Source organism: Corvus hawaiiensis, chromosome 15 (genome assembly GCF_020740725.1).
Source record: "Corvus hawaiiensis isolate bCorHaw1 chromosome 15, bCorHaw1.pri.cur, whole genome shotgun sequence".
Taxonomy (NCBI): domain Eukaryota; kingdom Metazoa; phylum Chordata; class Aves; order Passeriformes; family Corvidae; genus Corvus; species Corvus hawaiiensis.
In genome coordinates this window covers 2,998,464-3,019,549 of record NC_063227.1, presented here as the reverse complement: position 1 = coordinate 3,019,549, position 21,086 = coordinate 2,998,464, and positions in this window count along the sequence as shown.

The following is a 21,086-nucleotide window of genomic DNA, read 5'->3' as shown; positions in this document are numbered from 1 at the left end:
AGCCCTGGGGGGCTGTTTGATGTTCAGGAGAACAGAGGGAACGAGGGCAGGAAACCTGGTTTGGGCTCAGTTTTGTGGCTGGGATTTATTTCATTTCTAATTGGTGATTTCAGGGAGAATCCATCCCTGGCTGAGAGCGAGGAACGGGCTCTGCCGACAGCGCTGGGAAAGATTTCTGGAGGGGGAGGTTTAAATGGATCCTAAGCAATGGGGGGGTTCCCTTCCTTTTTTTCCCCCCCTTTGAAAAGCATCTCAGGAACTGTGAGTGGCGTTTTGGTACCTGGGAATGGCCCTTTCCCAGTGGCTCCTTCCCAGTCCCTCTTGATCTCTTGATAACCAGGGAGAGGTCTCTGCATCCACCTTTAATGCAAAGCAGGAGAAGAGTGGGGATTTAAAACACCCCTTTTTAAGCCTTTTTCTTTCTGAAAACAGGGTCAAAAAGGCTTTCTTGCAACCCAGCATAGAGCAGTGAGGGCGACTGGAGCTGCAGTGGGTTTCTTACCTCATACGACAGCAGCACGTTTCATGGGAAGAAAAGGGACAGGGAAAACCATAAATCAGCTCCGTTTTCTTGCAGTTTGTTGCTGGTCTGTAGAGAAACCCTCAGTCCTGGCAGCAACACTGAAGAAATGAGGTGATTTGTTCAATAGGTATTTTTAATTCAAGGGGACATGGCCCGTGGTGGGATCCAGCCATGGTTTTCCTCAGCCAGGCTCTTCCTGCCTCAGTTCCACCACCTGTGGATGAAAGCAGGAGGGGAAACACGATCTTGTGAGTTAGCAGAGGCATGGATGAGGCACTTGGAACAGGAAAAGTGCTGCTCATGGATTTCCTTTTACACCTGCTGGGTTCTCCGTATGCAGCAGCCCAGGAACCCCCAGGGCTGGGTGACACGGGTGGCTCAGCAAAAGGGACTAAAATCTTGTGTTCCCAGGGGGGATGGGAATCATTCCTCTGCAACCAGTTTTCACTTTTCCACTCCATTTTCTTGCCTTCTCCCTGGTGAGATCATCCAAACCCAAGCCCCACGTGAGGATCTCGTGGCCGTGCAAATGCCAGGAGCTTCTCATCCCACACTTGCCAGCCCTTCACAGGGTAGCTGGTGCACCAGAGCTGCTCCCAGCTCTTTTCTGGCTGTGGCAGAACACAAGACAAATTATCAAGGATCCAAAATAGCACAAAAGGTGACACTTGATATTCATTAGCCAGCCAGATATTCCATTATGATCCCACATATCTTCTGCCTATTTAAAGAAGCAGAAACACACACGTTCATATTCCCAAGCTTTTCCAGGCTTTTCTGGTCATAACCCAATGACCAGAGGATCCAAGAACTGGAATATCTTCCTTCCTTCCTCCCTTCCACTGTCCATTCGTCCCCCCTCTTCCCAAAAAGATAAAAATAACCCACCATGTGAGCTGCAATTTGCTGTGAGGTTTCCAGCAGCTCTGGGATGTGTGGAAGGCAGCCAGGTAGCCTAGCAACAGGGTGCAGCTATTTGAGGCTGGTCCAGACAAAAAGGAGAGGAGGATTGATTTTCCTGGGGGTGGGAGCAGTAGGAGCAGGATGGGAAGAGCTCTCCATCCATGCCCAAAAATCAGGATTAACCCAGGGTTGCTGCTGCATTTCTGGCTCCATCCTGCTGCCAGTTTTCTGTGGAACAGAGGGATTTTCAGCTTGTTCTCATGAGTGTTGGGTGCTGATGTACCACAGGCACTCAAGGGGTGGGAAGCAAGACCTGAAGGGTGTCAGGACTGGGCAGGAGAGGGTTACACCTGCAGAAAAGTGCCTGTGTTGTCACAGCATCTTGTTACAGTCCCTGTGTGCTCTGTGCCACCAGGACGCTCTCTAATCCCATCCCTCACACACACAGAGCAAAGATTCAGTGATGACCAGAGGGAACCTTCTGCAATTTATGGTCCTTGCAGGATGGAAAAAAATCCATGGGGCTTTTGCTGGAAGCTTCAGTGGTGCTTCATCCTGGAGTGGCTCCCTGATGGGGCCACCTTTTCAGCCCCTGCCTGCCTCTCAAACCACTCCTGGCCCTTCTTCCAAATGCTCTGCTCTTCCAACCTGCCCTCCCCCTCAGCCTGGGCACGGGAGGAAGGCTGGAGCCTTTCCTCTGACCCTCACCTGGAGGCAGCTCCTTGATCTCCCCAGTTCTCTCTCTTGTGCCATTTTTTGAGGAGGAACAATGAGATCTCCCTCAGTTCATGAGACATTCTGTGAGCCAGACATGAGGAACACCTCTCAAAATGCAAATCATGGCTGTGATTTATTTAACAGCTTCTCCACCCCAGTCCTCAGCCTCTTCATTACCAAGACTGGCAACTGTGCTGGATGCAATTCCTGAAATGAGCCCCAGCTCCCCCTCGAAGGGAGAGCAAAGCCCGGCCCCAGGGGAGGAATTTTGGCACGTTAGCAAAGGGATGGCCCGGTTCAAAGGAGGCACCTTTGTCCCAGGGTGTGGATCTGCGCCCAGGAGAGCAGAGCTGGTGTTGACAGAGCCCTTCCCTTGCACTGCACAAACCACAGCCCAGATCTGCTCCAGGAGGGAGGGAGGGACGTGGACAAAGCAGCACAAACCATGACCTGGCCCAGGATTCCAAACCAAGGAGTTTGATCCCTTTTCTAGGCAGACTGGGCCATTTATCATATTTTCTGTCTGTTAAAACAGCCTGGCTGAGGGGGAGGCTTCACTACCCAGATCAATAAGGGGCTTTCTTCCCTCCCTGTCCTTACCAGTTTTATTCTCATTTAAATGCAAATCCACTACCTGTGAATGAGTCTGAAATAAAAAGGCCAAGAGGAGTCCATGGACAAGGTACAGGCAGCCGATTCCCTAATTCCAGTGCTATTAATAACCCTCCCTGTCAGCCAGGGCACTTCGGAGCTGAATCCCAGTGAACAGGATGAGAAGTCTTTTAAATGATCCGTACACTCCCCACCAGGGACTCCCTGGCATTGATCCGCAAAGATGGGCATTTCATTTCCATAATTTGTCTCAGGTTTCCCTCCAAGTTCTCTGGATGTGTTTGCAGGCAGCTCTCATCCGTATTCCAGAACGCTTTTCAGCCCAGAGAGGAGAATTTGAAGTGGGTTTATATTTGTGTGTGCATGTGTTTTGTGAGTGGCTTCAGCCCAAATCTCTCAGTGCAGGCTGCTGGTTCAGAGATAACTAGAAATTGCATTGGGATGAAGTTCTTTTCTCCACATTATTGTTACTACAGCCAAGCAGATCCTTGTGGACAGGTGGCATCCCCTGGGACAAGTGAGTGACACAGAGACTCAGCACTCATCTTCCTTTCTCTCCTTCCTCCTCATGTCCTTCTCTCTGCCACTGGTGAATAAAAACACTGCAGTTCTCCACAGAAATATCCAGCCCTGTGCCCTCCTCTTGTGAGCAACGCTCTGAACAAGCAAACTCACCTCTTCTGACCTGTAGAACAGCCTCACATATTTCACAGGAAGACCCCAAAAAAGCACTGAAGCAAACAACCCTTCAGTCTGTTTCACCCTGACTTCACATCAGATTTTAGGTCTGAAATGTCATCAAGTTAAGCATATAATGGTAAAACCAGGTCCCAAGGCAGCAGAGCATTTAAGCATGAGCTTCCATTTAAGCATCTGAGGAATCTCTCTGGCTGTGTGCAGAAATAAGGGTTTTGGTGAGGAAAAATTACATTGTTCTTGCCAGGCTGGGGAGTCGGTAGCCCAAAACGTTACTGTGTAAACTAACCAAGATAATTCAGGTTAAATCAGCTTCAAACCTTTATAGGGGAAATTATTCAAGTACAGACTCAACTGCAGCGACTGTATTAGCACTTCGCTCCTGCCAATAGGTCTGAAAGTGCCCAAAATCCAGGTGTTTCATCTTTTACTCTTTGTGCCAACATCGACACCGAGTGTTGTCCCCTCTACATCCCCCTGGACCTGCTGGCTGTTCGATTTCGCTGCAGCAGATCCCTGAGTAAATTTGCACCTTGATTCCCAGGGGATGGAGACTGAGATGCATTTCAGCGTTTTGCCTTTTCCATATTTATTGCTCCAGTAATCTGGAGAGTCCCTGCAAGGCTGGCCTGGCAGTTTGGTTCAGTCAGTGAAGATTTCGAGGCTCTCTGCCTCAGCCCCTCCCAAAAAAGAGACCAGAGCTGCCTGGGTGGCCCAGGGGGATTTTCCTGACCCTTTCTACATCACCAGCATCACAGGGAGCTGAGAGAAACCCCAGTGGTTCCTTCATCCCAGCCCCTTCCCTGTGAGGGCTCTGAAGAGCTGTGCTGGGTTTCAACAGAGCCTCATGGAGCTTCTGTCCTCATCTCACCCCCAGCACAAAGGCATTGCACCTGGAGGGGTTCCACATTCCCACTGCAGCCTCCACCACGCCAGATCTGCTTTCTGGCTGTGTTTCCTAAGCCCTTTTGAGCAGTGTTGCTTCCCCCTCCTCCTGCCTCAGCCCTTCGGTCACTCAGAGCCCCACGGCCGGCTCAGGTCCCTGACACACATTGGCCACCGGCTACAAATAAAGGCACCAGCTTTGCTCCTCTGGAAGGGATTAATGTGCTTCCAGAAGAATGTCAAATCCACGAGCCGCTCCCTTTGTTCTGCTGCACTTCACGCACATGTGCTTTTGTAGGGCTTTATTAAAAAAAAAAAAAAAGAGAATTAAAATCAAAAACCAAACAAACCAGCAGGGGAGGGGGAGGAAAAGAGCCATATTGCTCTGCTGTTGCCTGGAATTCTCTCTCCTCGACTTTCTGGAGGGTGGAGAGAAGGCAGCAGTGTCAGAGCAGCAGTGGATTCTGTGGCTGGTGCAGCCCTCAGCGAGCCTGAGTCAGATGTTAATAATTATTTAGCACTTGAGTGTGCAGAGAAAGGAGCTGGGGGTGGTGGTGGGGGGGGAATTGAGTTTACATGCACCACTACAGTGGCCTTTAAAAGTCTTAGCATGAAAAATGCATGGCTGTCCATGCATTATTTATTCAGCAATGAATAGAATTTCCCCGAGATCAGACTCGCAGGTCAAGGCTGACAAATTTGGCAGAATGAAGCCTCGTGTCTGTCAGGCCAACAGCAGACATGGAGGGAATGGGGCTGCAGGAAGGCACGGCAGCTTTGCTGTGGAAATCTGGCTGCGGAGGGACAGGCAGGGTTTATCCCAACCAGCACTCCCTTGCCAGCCTGTGCTTGGCAGGAGAGTTTTGTTTTTCCATTCATTGAGGATTCACGTTGGAATCCCTCCCTTTTCCCACAACGAAAAGCCTTTTAGTGCTAGGTATCTGTGGCAGGATCTCGTTGCTTTGATCCACTGGGCACCATTTGTTTCAGCTTTTCTTGTGTTTACTCTGTCATCAGCTTGAATACAACCTTGAGGCTCTCAGCTGACAAATGCCCCCAAAATTCTCTCCATCTCTCTCATTTTGCCTTTCCAATTGTAATTCCTGTTTGAAAATAATTTTGTGCAGTCTCTAGCCCAGCTGCCTCCAGAATACCAATGAAGCACATCTGAGGCAGCAGCTCTGTTTTTGCTGGCTGCCCTGATCCTGGTTTGGAGACTCTTCAAACACTTGTTCCCCTCCCCACACACTCATGAATGCTCTCATCCCTCCTGGAAATCCAGTGCCCCACAGACCAAGCTTCCAAGCATGGGGGGAGAGCTGGACCTTGGAATGTGGGGATGGTTCTGCACGCAGAGCACCCAGCTCTGAGCTCCAGCCCAGCATTGCCAAACCCCCTTAGCTCATAGTTGGCCACTCTGTGGGCTCTCACTCTGGAAAGACACATCAGAAACGCTTGGAATTTTCTCCCAACTCAGTTTTTCATCCAGCTTAGCAGCTGATTAGGAACGAGCACATTTAACTCGTGTGAAGGTCTCTTTACAGAGTCATTTTTTAACCCTTTTTCCTTTGAGCTCTGCTGGGGAGACCCTTGATGTAGGAGAGCTCAGCTACAGGTTCAGAAGTCTAATAAACACCTACTCTTCTCTCAGTGATGGAACAGATGTGCAATCACAGTATTTCCTTGCCTGCTTGGAGTTTTGAGGGAGAATTGCCTCTCTTGGAGCTGCTCCAGGGTGTCTTTCCCAGCAGGACCCCACTGGATGGGGCAGAGACACCCTGCCACCCCAGCAGGACCCAGTGGAGGAAAATGTTCTGGGGATGTGAGGAGAGAAAGGAGTGTGGAAGGGTGTGATTTGGATGGAAATCATCACAATTTCCACAGCAAGAGCCAAGCAGGGCAGCGAAGCTGAGAAGGCAAGTGGGGAGTGAAAGGGAGATAAGGAAATCTAGGGGCAGAAAGGCTGAGGAATGCTGCTTGGAGCTGGGGATGCTGCTGCTCCTCAGGCTGTCCCCAGGAGGGACAGAGGGCTCGGGGGCCAGGTTTGTCACAGGAAGGGACAGCAAACATCCTGTGTCCTGCCACTGTGCCCACTCCCTTGTGCACAGGGGGCTGTATCGTGAGCACTCCAAAAGGAAATGTAAAGTAAGGGTGTGTGGAACAGTCCCTGCACACTCTGAAGAAGTGCAGAGTTTATTAGCTTGGTACACTGCTATTCCTGTGCAGGGCCAGTGAAATCTCCCCCACCATCACCCCTCTCACAAGTGCCATAAGTGCATAATAGACATCCTACAAGTGCAGGAGCATCTCAGGAGCAATCTACTCTGGAGCTTGCTTGAAAATTGCTGTTTGCTGTAACGGTACCCAGGGGAGCGCTGCTCTCTAATATTTGTTTAAAGCAGACTGGTAAAAGTAAAATAATGCCCTGACTCACTTCTCTAGGCAGGCTGTTCCCCAGAACATCGGGCAAAATTGAATTGCTGAAGGAATAGCAGCAAATGGCTCCGCTCTGGAGTGAGGGATCCTAATCCAATCGAAACGTGCCGTAGAGGAGCAGAGCCTTTGGAGGAGGCAAATAACAGTTGGCATTTGGCAGGATGCTGATAGAGAGGCTGCCTGCCTAAACATGAGCTGAATCTTAGCTTGTTTTGCTGCCTGCTTAGGATCTGGGCTTTAAAACACACTCATGGGCTTATGAGAACCTCAGGAGAGGGAGAAAAATGAACAGGGACATTGTGGGAGTCCCAGGTTCTAAATGCCAGTGGGAAAACACAGGGTGGAGTCACTTGACTTGCAGGGATTTCTGTGATGGAGCTGGCAGGGGAAGGAGGAATATGGGATTTCCTGAGAAGAGCCAGAGGCACTGAGTGGCCCATACACAGAGCAGTGCGTTCCTACACTTCAGTGGGTGGATGAGGTGATGGAAGGGTTGCTCCACTACTCACACCTCCCAGAGAAGGGCTAGGGGAGCCTGGGCAGTCCCTGCTGCCCTTCACCTACCTCCCACCTGTGTCCAGAAAATAATAACCCCCCCATGCCTAAAATACCCTGTGTCACGCTGAGACTGCTGCTCTTCCACTTCCACAGTCCCTCTGAGGGAGGTGACCCAGCTCCTGCCCAGCAGTGGCTGCTCCTGGCCATGAGTCAGCCTCTCCTTTCATCCAGCTGCACACAGACCTCTCACCGAGACCTGATCAGGTCTCCCCTCTCTGATGTCGCATCCACCCTCTCTGATATCACATCCACCCTCTCTGATACCATGTCCACCCTCACTGATATCATTCCACTCTCTCTGATACCATGTCCACCCTCTCTGATACCATGTCCACCCTCACTGATATCTTCCACTCTCTCTGATATCATGTCCACCCTCACTGATATCATTCCACTCTCTCTGATACCATGTCCACCCTCACTGATATCATTCCACTCTCTCTGATACCATGTCCACCCTCACTGATATCATTCCACTCTCTCTGATATCATGCCTACCCTCTCTTGTCTCATGTTTACCCTCTCTGATCCCAAGTGCTGCCTTCTCACAAAGGCCCCTCAGCCCCTCTCTGCCTTTGGAACAGCAGCAGGACTCATCCCTGGCAATTTCCCCATAACCGTGTGTGCCTCTCAGCCTTAATGTTTGCGAAGTGCTCGGGGATCCCAGCAGGGAAATTGCATTCCAGTGAAATATGGAACTACACAGATCGCTACAACCTGGCTGGGAATCGCCCAGTGACCTGAGAGGCTTTTTGTTCCTCCCCAGCCTCCTGGTTTCTCTGTACAAACCACGGATCACTGGGCACAGAATCATCTGCAGTTCAGTTGTAAGGAATATCCCCACGCCGCTTCCAGGCAGGAGGAGAGGCCAGATAACAGAATGTAAGGCAAAATCTTTTCGTTGCTCTGGTTGTATTTATCATCAAATCAACTCCCATTTACAGATGCAAAGAGAGAACTAAAATGGCTCTCTTTTGAAAATATTTGTTGGTGGAAATGGTTCTGGGCATGGTTATTGCTGCTGCACTCTGCCGTGTTCGTTGTCACCCGAACGTTTCTGTGCCGCTGCCGTGGCTGTTCAGGGCTCTTTCCATAATTCACTTTTGACACGCTTTTGCTGGGCTGCTGCTTTTGCAGTGGGCTTTTCCTCCTTGCTTTTCATCATTTGGGTGCTGTACTGCTTTCTCTGCATTCTCATCATCCCAGAACAATCACCCCAGAGCAGGTACACATCCATCCTGAATGCAGAACTTCTGCACATTCCAGGCAGCTGTAGGCTCAGGAATTCTCAATTTATCCTTAGGGAATTCAACCATTTCAGTGGTGCACACTGGGTTCTTTCAGGGCTGGGTGTTTTTTAGGTTATGCTGGATCACAAAGCCCAGAAAACCAACTTCTTTTGGGAAAGATTTCTTACGACACTTTCTAAATACTAAGTTCCATATGAAGATCTCCAAATGTACATTACTAAACGAGGTTTGTGACACTCCTTGGAGGTGTATAAATATAATTATTACCACTTTATTGGCAGGGAATTGAAATAATGAGTGGGAGAAGTGACCTATCTGAGGTCGTTCTGGAACTACCTTGAAGAGGACTTGATAACATGAAATCAAATATAGCTCTGACCTCCCAACCCTCAGTTCATTAATTTTAACCCTGAATGATGAATCCTCCTTATCCAGACGGCTGTCCGTGGATGTGCCACCACTGGGGGCTTTTTCCTGAGGATCAGAAAGTCTGGGAGCCATGTCGAGCCTGGCTGGAGTCCTGTGCCTTGGCTACTTAATGGTTCTAAGCACAAAAATCAGTTTCCTCTATTTGAAAGTGTAATTTCTAATGTAAAGAACACCAAAAACGTTTCTTTCATCAATTTAGTGAGATGTGAATGTTGTGTCTCTGCTGCCCTGGGATCTCTGAGAGCTGGGGTTACCTGCTCAGGTAACCCCAGAGTTTTCCTTTGAACTCTGCAGAGCTGAGAGCTTGTTTGTGTTACCACAGCCAGAGTGAGTTAGTGCACTTTAATTCCAGAACCATTCCTTTCGTGTCCACCTCATCCTAACCTTTAATTATGTCTTCATGCTCCCTCTGTGATTGCCCACAAATTCAGTTTCGTGGCCCAAATCAAAGGCAAAGGCACAGAACTGTGTTAAGGTCAATTATCTCGTGCTGCAGTTCTGCAAAGTGAGCAGCTTCTGGTAAACTCTGTTATTAAACAGGAGCTTATTCCATGCTGAAGTTGCCCTAATTGTGCTTTTTTCCTCAAAGTAACACTGACAGGTCATCAGGATCCCAGAGGATTGCAGCCTTGGAGGCAACAAGGCTGCCCAACCCCATTGATCAGGGTTGGGAATTCACCAGAAAGGACTAGTTGATGGTTTTATCTGCTTTACAGCCAGTTCTTCTGCAGGGTCTCACAGCTGAGCCTATCAAAGGTCTGCAATATTAATTAAGCCATCTAATACCCTGTCAAATTAGTGAGCATTTCCCAAATGAAAATGGAGCCCCCAAAGTCCAGTTTGTCCAAAGCCGCTCTGCACATCCTTGGCCAAGGATCATAAAAGCCAAGGGAGGGGAAAAGCCTGTGAGAACAGCAAGTCACTCCCCTTTTAAAGTAGGATTATCCTCCAAGAATAACGGGCTGGACTGTAGGCAGCTGGGGTTTTTAAAACTCATTAAACAAAAAATTAATTAAAAGCCTTTGGGTGATTTTTCTGTGCTGCCAAGTGGGAAATCAGCCTGGACCCTTGTTTTATATCTAGAAAAATGCCATAGAAACAAAAAAAACCCACCTCTTCATAAACGTGGGGAACTGTTGGAAAGTTCTAGATCTGTGAAAGACAAATTCTCCCTTCTACCCAGCAGCAGAGATTTCAGCAACCAGCAGGGGATTCCTGGATTGCATTTCTGAATTGCTTTTCTGAATTGCACCACGTTTCCATGAGATCCCCAAGGAAGAGCAGAACTGAGAGAGAACCTTGTGTTGAACACAACAACCCCAACAAGCCCCAGTCATGAGGAAGTTTGTGTGCACACTGGATCTTGGGGGAATGAGTGGTCAGGGAGGTGCTGGACCAGCCAAGTGATGGTTTCTGTCTGAACTGGGATCAGTTTGCACCTATTACAGATATTCCTCATCCCTGCCATGTTTCCAGCTCGGTGGTTGGAGTTCCAGATGATTTTCCTGCATGTTAAAATCTCTTGCTGTGTGTGGCCAGGCAGTGGGGTTTATTTATCAGCTGGAAGCACCTGCAGGGAACAGCTGCATTTCCCATTCTGCTGTGCTGGGAAGGATCCCTCAGATTTATTCTTTTTAATAAACATCACACAGATGGGAAAAGATCCACATGGAAAATGCTGCTGTTTTCATTTACACAGCCCAGTGCAGCGACTTTTAAGAGAGAGATAAGGAAATTGTACCACTGTGTCAAAATCCACTTGGTAACGAAATCAGAAAATAATCACAGTTTAAGGGAGAACTGCATCAAATTCCAGGAATAAAGGGCACCTTTTCATGAGCTGGAGGTCTCTGAATAATCCATTATCTGGAATCTGCAGAGGAATCAATAGGAGGGCCATTGCTGGGTTTCCTTTATACTTACTGGAATTCAATTTCGTTTTGTATTCTCCTTTGACATTAAAATATTGATGTTTACATCACTGCTACACCTCGCTGCCAAAACTGGGAATGGGAAGACAGTGGACTGCAGATAACATGTAAATTAGGGGAAAAATAAGTTCCCTTCTGGGAGATTTATGGCTCCCAGTGGTTTGTACTGCTTGGAAAAGGAATCTCCTCTTTTTACAGCTCAGGATGCGAATCTGGTCAGGATTTCAGACCATGGCTGAAAGAGCCTTGCACTTTCTCTTTAATTTCCTTGCAGTCAATGTTTCTGGTCAGGATAATCCTTGAATTTACAGGGTTGGAAAATGTCATCTTTCTGACAGAATGGTTCAATTTCTGCGTGATACTCATCAAACCTCCCTGCCAGTGTCCCCAGGTACCTCAGAGTGGTCTGAGCCTGGATTCAGCTCCCACCTTTCCAAGAGACAGCCTGGGATAGTGAAAGGTGCCTCTGCCCATGGCAGGGGGTGGAACAGGATGATTTTTGGGGTCCCTCCAAACCCAAACCATTCCATGATTCCATGACCTACAGTCAGCACCCAGGTCATCACTTCCTGACCCTAAACCTGAGCAGCTCTGGGTATACAGCACATCAGTTCACCTCATCCTGATATAAAGCCAGGATTTCCTGACTATCTCGATCACTTGTCACAATGGTAAAGTGCCCTGGTTAAAAAAAAAAAAAATTATTTCTAATTTAATCCTTGCTAAATTCAACGGGTAACTCAATACCTTTACCTGTTAAAGGATCCTCTTGTATCAAATGTTCTCCCTGTGTAGGTACTCACAAACTGTGATTAAATTGTCTCTTAATCTTCTTTCAATGAGCTTAATTGAACATTGTAATATCAGTTGAATCTCCCAAAAAAGGCCACCTCTTGATTACTGATTTGCCAAAGAACCTTAAAGCCACAGGAGCAAGGGAAGTGTCCCAATTCCTCCCTCTTCTTTTTTATCTCTGGCCTCTACTAAATAAAACCAAAACACATGGCAAGGAATCTGTCTGGTTTCCAAGGCAGGTTGATGATCTGAGGAGTCAAAACATTGGAAGTCTCCCATGGTGCCAAGGTTGGCACTGAATTCAGAATGAATCAGAGTAATGAAAGAAATGGAATAAATTCTGGGAATTGTGGATAGGAAATATCCTCCAAGATCTCTGGGAAGAGCCATTAAACACTAACTGGTTCTCTGTTAGCACTTTCACACATTGTAATGGCTTTTCCCTCTTTAGGGCTGGTTTAAGGGGTCTCTGTCTCCCTTCCCAGTGGCAGGAGAGCTCCTGTCAGGCTCCCTCTCCTCTCTGAGTGGGAGAATCTTTCCTGAGTGCCTCTGGAACCCGAGCAGGAATCCCTCCCCTGGGATTCCCTGGGCCAGGGACGCTGCCCTGGCTGTGTCAGAGCAGGGCTGTGAGCCTGCAGCAAACAGAGCTGGAATTGCAGTTTAATCCTGAGTTTTGTGATGTGGCAAGAGCTCACACCTGGTATTTTATGTTCCATTTCCTCAAGGACTCACAGGTGCTTTTTCTCCTTTTTTTTTTCTTCCTTTTCCCTCTGAGGTCTTTGCAGAAGTCTCTCTTTTTCTGTTTGCACTTGTGACTACAAGGCATCAAATGCTGGGTGTTGCTGCCTCTGTAATTCCAGGATAAACACACGATGGGATCAAATGCAAACATCAGGAGAGGTTTTATTCCCCAGAGAGCCACCAAAGCTCAGCAGAACACAGCTCCCTGACAGTTTTGTCAGGTGTTTTATTGACACCTTACAAAGAGGAGCTCCAGCCCAGCAGCCTGCTGACCTCTTCCACTGATAATCAATCCCACATCCCGCTGCTCAAAGCACAGAATCCCAGGATTGGTGAGGTTGGAAAAGAGCTCCGAGGTCAGCAAGTCCAATCTGTGACTGATCCCCACCTTGTCCCCAGCCCAGAGCTCTGAGTGCCACCTCCAGCCCTTCCTTGGGCACCTCCAGGGATGGGCACTCCAAACCTCCCTGGGCAGCCCCTTCCAAACCTTTCCATGAAAAAATTCTTCCTGAAGAAGAATCAACAATTCAGGAAAGGCCCCAGCCTGGCTGCAGGGCTGGGAGCTCACTGTGCATGAACACAGCTGCTGCAGACATCATCCTGCCCTCTTAGAAGTGGTTTATTTTTATTCTAAATTTAAATTTTTTTCAAATTTTCTATTTCAAATTTCACAGCAATGCTGTGGGACGCAACCAGTACCAAATAAATCAGGAACCTGGGAGCAATGCTGAGCTGAAACTTGACTTTCAGCTTTGCTTTGCTGTCTCTTCCTGTTTTTTCACTCACTTCGCCGAGGTGTCAAAAGTGAAAACGTCAGCGGATGTGTGAAGTCACACCCGTCCTTACACGGGTGTGTCTGACTGGGAATTGACAGTTCACTGGGAATCTGCTTCCCTGTGAGTCCCTGCACCTCCACCCTGCTGCTTCCCTGTGAATCCCTGCACTTCCATCCTGCTGCTTCCCTGTGAGTCCCTGCACTTCCATCCTCCTGTTTTCCCGTGAATCCCTGCACTTCCACCCTGCTGCTTCCCCATGAATCCCTGCACTTCTACCCTGCTGCTTCCCTGTGAATCCCTGCACTTCCATCCTCCTGTTTCTCTGTGAATCCCTGCACTTCCATCCTGCTCCTTCCCTGTGAGTCCCTGCACTTCCATCCCGCTGCTTCAGCCACGGGAAGGATTGGAAATGGGACCATAAATACTGTCTGCGTGACAGCAGACAGAAAACACTCCTGTCCCTGTCACTGAGCCTCTGTGTGTTCCCAGGGATTGCTGCCATGAGGATGTTTTCCTAATCCTCCAGGTGTGCTGGGTTTGGAGTTCTCAGTTCCACAGAGCATTACCTGGAGTAGCCAACCCATGGAGTTATTGGTGTTTTCCCATCTTCACTCCTCCCTAAACCTCTCACAGAAATCCATCCCCAAAAACAGCCTCTTGCTCTTCCACTCAGCTTCCCTGTACTGCCAGGGGCCTTGCTGTGGGCCAGCAGCAAAAGAAAGATTCCATTCTGTTTCATTGGCATGTTCTGAATGGAAAAGCCTTGATGGAAAGAGGGCAGCAGCCCGTGGAATTGCAGGTCTCTAGGTCCTACACCTGTGCAGCCCCAGGTGGCTTTGAGGGCAGCCTGGGCCTTACAGCTGGAAAAAAACCAGCTGTAGACATTGAAAAGTCAGAGATGTGCTGGTCTGAAAAGCTTAAGAATATTTAGGATAAATTCAGGAACGTGTCACTGCACACTGGTGTCTTTTTTTTCTTGCTGACACGTTTCTCATTGCCTGTTTATCTTCTAATGAGCAAACTGGGTGGAATAAGCCATTGTTTCCAGCAGCCTGGTGTACAGTTCTTGGGACAATGGCCTGGAAACTCGGTACAATGCTGTTTATCTGCTATTTCCCATTCTCTGGCAGACAAAGAAAGATTCCTGGAAAGGATTGCTGGTGGAGTTCAGTAAATTGTTGCCATTTTTGGGGGTATTTTAAACTCTGAATCAGCCCCGCTGTGCCTTGCTAGGCTGTTGAGGCTCCACTACTCACCCTTACCTCTGGAAATAAATATTAATTATTTATATCCCAGCTGCCTTAAATTACAGCAGTTGAGAAAGTGAGGGGGGAAAAGCAGGATTCCTAAGGGAAGGGCTGAGGAGGTTCCTTTACACTGCAAGTGTCCTTCAGGAAATGAGGATTTGATTCTGCTGCTCTTAAGGGAAACACTTCATCACGAGCTTAAATGGTTTCCTTGATTTTCTGACTGAGGTGGAGAAACAGGTGGGAGGAAAGAAAACAGCGCCGAGGAGTCCAAAATAATAAAATAAAAAAGGAAAAAAAAACCAAAACAACCAAAAAAAAGGATGACACACAGAAGAAATACTGGGCTGCAAGGAGAAATAAAACATTAGGTATTAAATTGGGAGGGGGAAAGGGAGAATTCAGAGGTAGTTGAAGGAAAATAAGAGCAGCACAGGCCAAAAACCACTAGGAATCAAAGACAATATATCCCTGTCTTAAACATGAATTAATATTCTGGTGAGTGAGGAGAAGTTATTTGTACTCCACAGCCCATTTCATGTTTTCCTGATATGCACCCGGAATGCTTCTGATTGTTATTGTTATTATTGCTTTAGTTCCGAGGAGTCGCTGCTTTCTGGGGGAGGACTGACACAGCAGAGCTGTCCCGTCCCTTTCTCCTCCGTGCTGTGCCTCTGCAGGATGAACGGGAATGAAACCAGAGCCTGGATTTCAGCCCCAGTGCTCTCATTTCAGCCCCAGGGCTCTCATTTCAGCCCCAGTGCTCTCGCCCCAGCCCCAGTGCTCTCGCCCCAGCCCCAGTGCTCTCACCCCAGCCCCAGTGCTCTCATTTCAGCCCCAGGGCTCTCATTTCAGCCCCAGGGCTCTCATTTCAGCCCCAGTGCTCTCGCCCCAGCCCCAGTGCTCTCGCCCCAGCCCCAGTGCTCTCACCCCAGCCCCAGTGCTCTCATTTCAGCCCCAGTGCTCTCACCCCAGCCCCAGTGCTCTCATTTCAGCCCCAGTGCTCTCATTTCAGCCCCAGTGCTCTCACCCCAGCCCCAGGGCTCTCACCCCAGCCCCAGGGCTCTCACTTCAGCCCCAGGGCTCTCATTTCAGCCCCACTGCTCTCACCCCAGCCCCAGGGCTCTCACCCCAGCCCTGGGAGGTGCGGAGTCCCCCAGGTGTGGTACGAGAGGTGCCAGGGCTCTGGTGCCTTTCCGATGCTGCTCCTGCCAGTGCCACTGTTGTCACCTAACCCGAGGTGGATGTCACAGCCCTGTCTGAGAGCAGGATGAGCTGCAGTTTGCTGCTCTGTTCTGCAGGGCAGCAGCAGCAGCAGCGAACGTCACCTGTGCAAGCCCCACGAGCAGGAGCAGCAAACGCAGGAGCGGAGCTCTGGTGCCTTCTGTTCCCACACATTCCCAGGGCAGCACATGCTGTGGGGTGGTGGAAGTGGCACAGATGGAGTGTCCAGGGCTGTAGCAAGGGAGGAGGAGAGAAAACACCTGGTGAGGGAATCATTATACGAGTGCAGAGTGGTTTGGGTTGGAAGGGACCTTAAAGATCTTCTCATTCCATCTCCTGCCATGGGCAGGGACACCTTCCACCAGCCCAGGTGGCTCAGAGCTCCATCCAGCCTGGCCTTGGACACTTCCAGGGATGGGGCAGCCCCAGCTTCTCTGGGCACCCTGTTCCAGGGCCTCCGCACCCTCACAGGGAAGAATTTCTTGCCAAAATCCCATCTATCCCTGCCCTCTGGCACTGGGAAGCCATTCCCCCTTGTCCTGTTGCTCCAGGCCCTTGTAAAGTCTCTCTCCATGTTTCCTGTAGCTCCCTCAGTCCCTGCAAGGCCACAATGGGGTCACCTCAAAGCTTCTCTTCTCCAGGCTGAACAATCCCAGCTCTCCCAGCCTTTCCTCCCAGCAGAGCTGCTCCATCCCTCGGATCATCCTGCAGCCTCCTCTGGACTCTCTCCAGCAGCTCCAGGTCCTTCCTGTGCTGGGGACAGCAGGTCCCTGCTCCCAGAGCAAGGACAAGGGGCTGTGGGAGCTGCTGAGGAGCAGAGGGGATATGCAAGCTCCAGATGGGAGAGCAGAGCTCATTTTGGGAGCTGAGAAGCGGAGCAGGGCCCGGGGCAGCAGCACAGGGGGGTGAGTGGGGGCAGTGCCCTGTGGAAGGAGGGGTTTTGTGATCCTCCCATTCCCAGGCTGGAAGCTGGGGGATCCAGGCGGTGGAACAGTGAGGGATCCCATCCAGCCCCTCCTCCAGGACTCCTGCACCTCCCAGGCTGCAGAGCCATGGGCAAAGGCAGGGAAGGGCACAGGGACACGGGGCAGTGCAGGGCCAGAGACCTGCATTCCAGCATCAGCCTGGACCTCCTGAACATCAAAACTCACCTGGGAAAGCAGCAAATCCAAAGTATAAGGAGCTGATCCAAAAGTCTGAAGCAGCTCTCCCATCTCAGAACACCAGTCAGGGCACACAAACTCACACAGGGCTCTTTGCCCCGGGGAAGGAACAGAGAAGGACGAAGGAAAATGTTCCTCTCAGCCTTGCACACAGCCAAGAATTTAATTACTTGCCATCTTTTGAGCCTGTCCCATGCATTGCACCCTCAGGGGCTTGCTGATTTCTTTCCTTATTGAAACAGATCCCAATCACTTTGTTTGGATGATTTAACTCCTTGGCTGGCCCAGATGCCTCATTGCTTCTGCCAAGAGGCTGCTGCATCCTAAAATTCATGTTCATGACAGAAGATTCCTGGTGATACAGATGATTTGACTCAAAGAACCAGAGAAGCTGGGAAATAAGGAGGACCCAGCAACAGAAAAGAGCAGTGCTGGATGGATTGCAGAGCTGGAGGGCGGCCTGTCCATGGATGTCTCTCCTGCTGTAAAACAGAAAGTCATGTCCAGGGCTGTTTCCCTTCCATTCCTGAGGATTTGTGCTCATCCTTGCACAGCTGAGCACTGCCAGCAGTGACAACCTGCCCCTGGCAGCACGAGGAGTGGCTCTGGAATGCCAGGGACGTGGGTAAAGGGGCACAGATAATCTTTGGTAGGAGAGCAGATCCGGGAGATATTTGGTGGTGCAGAAATCTGGGGCTGTCCCCAAAGGAAGGACGTGGAATTCCAGCTCCTCTGCTGCTGCCTGTTGGAATTCAGGTGATCCCGTGTGGCTCAGAGACCCTCAGTCCTCACAGGGACATTGCTTGGCTCCAGTCATTGAGCAGTTCATGGCCAGCAGTCCCCACTGCAAACTCTGCACGACTGCACATTTGTCCTGGCTTTGGGTTAAAAAGCAGAAGCTTCAGCTCTGCCCAAAGAAAGGAACCACCTGGCGAATTTTTCTTTGGGACCCATTAGTGAGCTCTTTCCAAGTGATGTTTTGGGTGGATTAGTTCCCAGCTAATGTCCTAATTAGTGTGAAATTGTCTTTCTCTGGCCCTCCCAGCTTGGTCCTGGCTGTCCTTACATTCATCCTCTGCTCACTCAGTGCAGAGTTTTCATTACAGTTCTGGCTTGGGCTCCAGGTTTTGCTGGAATATGAGAAGGGAGACAACAAAACTGATATCCATGGGCCAGGGAACATATGTGACCCCTGCATTTGTCACAGCTGCTTGGAGAAGAGGCTGCTGTTTGCTTCGTAACAGTGGCAATCTCCTGCACACGTGGCCAAAGCATTCCACCAGCACAGGGAAGAATAATTGGATAGCCCCTTTTTTAAACTGTATGTAACCAACCATGTCAAATTTATCACTAAATGTCACATTTTATCATAATCTAATCACCAGAGAGCAAGAAAAACGAGCAGACTTGTCTCCATCAATAAACAAGTGATTATTCAGACAATAACCAGGCTTATTTTCTTTATTTCTGTAAATGTTTGAAGTCTTATGAAGACGTTCTGGAGAAAGGATTATTATTTATTTTGGCATCCAGACAGTTCAGCAATGGGAGGTTTAGAAAAGCTGAGGATGTTGATTTAGAAAGGATCCTAAAAGTCTTACTCATTTCCATTCTGCAGGAGGAATCTGGGACATCAGATTATTTATCAGATTAAAAATGCTCTGCCTGTTCCATCTCGTAGCACGCAGGTCCTGTGCAGAATGGCATCCCTGGAAAGCCAGGGACGAGGAAAGAGCCAAAACTTTCACTTTAGCTTTTAGTTTAAGATCACACAGCTGCCAACTGGCCCTTCTTCCACGAACCATTTTTGGAAGTTACGTGGCACCAAATGCTGATGCTGCCAAAGGCAACCCCTCCACTGACAAGGGGAAAAATTGATTTGATCAGCATCAGAAAGAAAAATAAAATTTTAAACTATGGCCCCAACTCTCCAGGATGTTTAAACACGAGGTAAGTCCTGGCTTGTCCCCGGGGGGGTGACAAAGTGCAGCTCTGGTGGCTGAGCAAATCTGCGGCCACGTGGCACCTCTGCTCTGGTGTTTCACACCAACACCTGTCCCCAGCCAAGGCACTGAGCTGTCTGAGCCTCTTATGGGAAAACAGAGATGTCAGGGAAGGAAAAGCATGTTCCCCATGACCCGTGTGCCCTCAGAGCTGTTCCTCACGCCCCCAGACTCCAGGGAACCTCTGGTGGGCATCAGGCAGCTCCAGGGGCGGGAGGAAGAAGCGTTGGAGGAAGGGTTTTTGTGGCAGTAAGAGTAATCCATCAGCTGGGGTGAGTGATGGGAGAGAAGGACTCCTTTTTCTGGCTCCAGTGGAAATACCAGTGGCAGCAGTCCAGGGAAAATTGGCCAAATTTGGCTAGCAGAGTGCTGGCAGGGCACTCCTGGGTTAATCAGAGAAGCAGGGAATAGCTGGGGTTGGAAGGGACCTTAAAGATTATTTCTCTCTTCAGCCACAGAGAGTTACCAGTCTGAGAGCATTTCCCCTCCATTTCCTTGGAAACACCCAGGGGAATCCCACGAGACAGGAATTTCTCCAGTGTGTGTTCAGGGTGCCAGACTGAAATCCCTGAGCAGGAATGGCTTCAGTGCTTCCTCCTCTCTTCACAAGTTCTCGCTTTCCTGCCCTGAATTTTGAAGCCTCTCTAGACACAAGGTCCCAGCCTTTGTGATGGGGAAAAGCCCAAACGACTCCTCCCTGTCCCTGCTCTGTTTTATCCTGTTTCAAATCTAAGAAGTCCTCAGCAACAAAAAATTTTGCTCTTTTCAGTGCTGCTCTGACATAACAAGAAAACTGCTCCGTGTATCTCCTCCTTTTCTGTGACTCTGGTTTTCCCGGAAGCACTTGAGCTGGAAAATAGAGCCATTAGTCCTTAAAAAAAGGTTAAATAAGAACTGAGGGAAATTGAAATCTGGGTCTAGAACAGGGTCTAGATCCATGGCTTGGCTCTGTAGCTGCTGGAGGTCTTTGAAAAAGACCTCTAACCCATTTAAAACATTCATTTTAAGGCTTCTGGTACCTGACATTTCTGTGATAGCATCGCTGCAGAATATCTTCTAAACAGCTGCTGGCAGCTCAAGGGGTCTTGGTGATCTAAATGCTTCTTTTGTGCAACAGATCTGCAAACAGCAAATGCTCTGGATTATTTTGCACCTCCTAAAACCCAGCTGGTGGGAAGAGGGGAGGGGGAAGTGATGACAGAAGAGGGGACAGGAGAGAAGAACCTCTCTGTGCCTGTCCCAAGAAGCAGAGCCTGCACCTCACCTGGGCCAGCAGAACCAAGACCAAGAGGGTTTCTGTTCTCCTCTTTTTAATTCCTTCATGCAAAATGAGCTGAATGTGCATTTGATCTTGCCAGGGAACAATGCTTTTTTAAAAGGCAGACAGTGCTTTCTTCTTGCCTTTTTCAATTAAGTTTACAACTATTTTCTACTGCATTTACAAACTGCTTCAAAAGCTCTCTCGGAATTCATTCACCCCAGAGTCGTTTGGCTGTAGTACAAACCAAGAAATCAAGAAAAAACAGTGCAGTGAAAAAATAATTTAAAAAAACCCCAACAACTTGCAGGTTAATAAGATTTCAGACGGTAGAAAAAAGCAATAGCTCAGAGCTGTTGTGTGAGAGACTTTGGGCCCATTTATTTCTGTTCTCTCCCTTCTTTTTTTAATGCATCAGAGCTGAATTAGCCCTGGAAGAATTTAGAGCCCTTTTGGTTTGCTGAGTCTTTAATGCCCCGAGTGGTCCTGTGATCTGTTAATTACCTCATGGCATGCACAGCTCTCTAGGGCTGCTTCCCTACAAGAATTCTTTGTCAGGATCAGATTGGATCTGGTGTCCCCTTCTCTGTGTGGTTTGAAGAGTCCTCAGCTCCACGCAGGGAGTGCAAAATCCTCCGCCCCTGCCAGGATTCACTCAGCCCTTTGCAGGGTGGGGCACTGGGTGAAGGAAATGATCAAACGGGAGCTCCAGGCTCCCATCCTTAACCACCCTGAGAGCTGCAGGAGGATGGTTCCCACTTTGCATCCCGTTTTTGACATTCCCTCTCTTTGTGAGGGCAGTTCTGGTGCTGGGCTCTGCAGGGCTGAGCAGCCTGGAACAGCTGAGCTGAGGCAGGAAAACATCTCAGCCTGTTCCTGCCTGGCCCAGAGGGACTGTCTGGAGCAAAGGGAGGTTTGGGATGAGGGGTTTTTCCATAA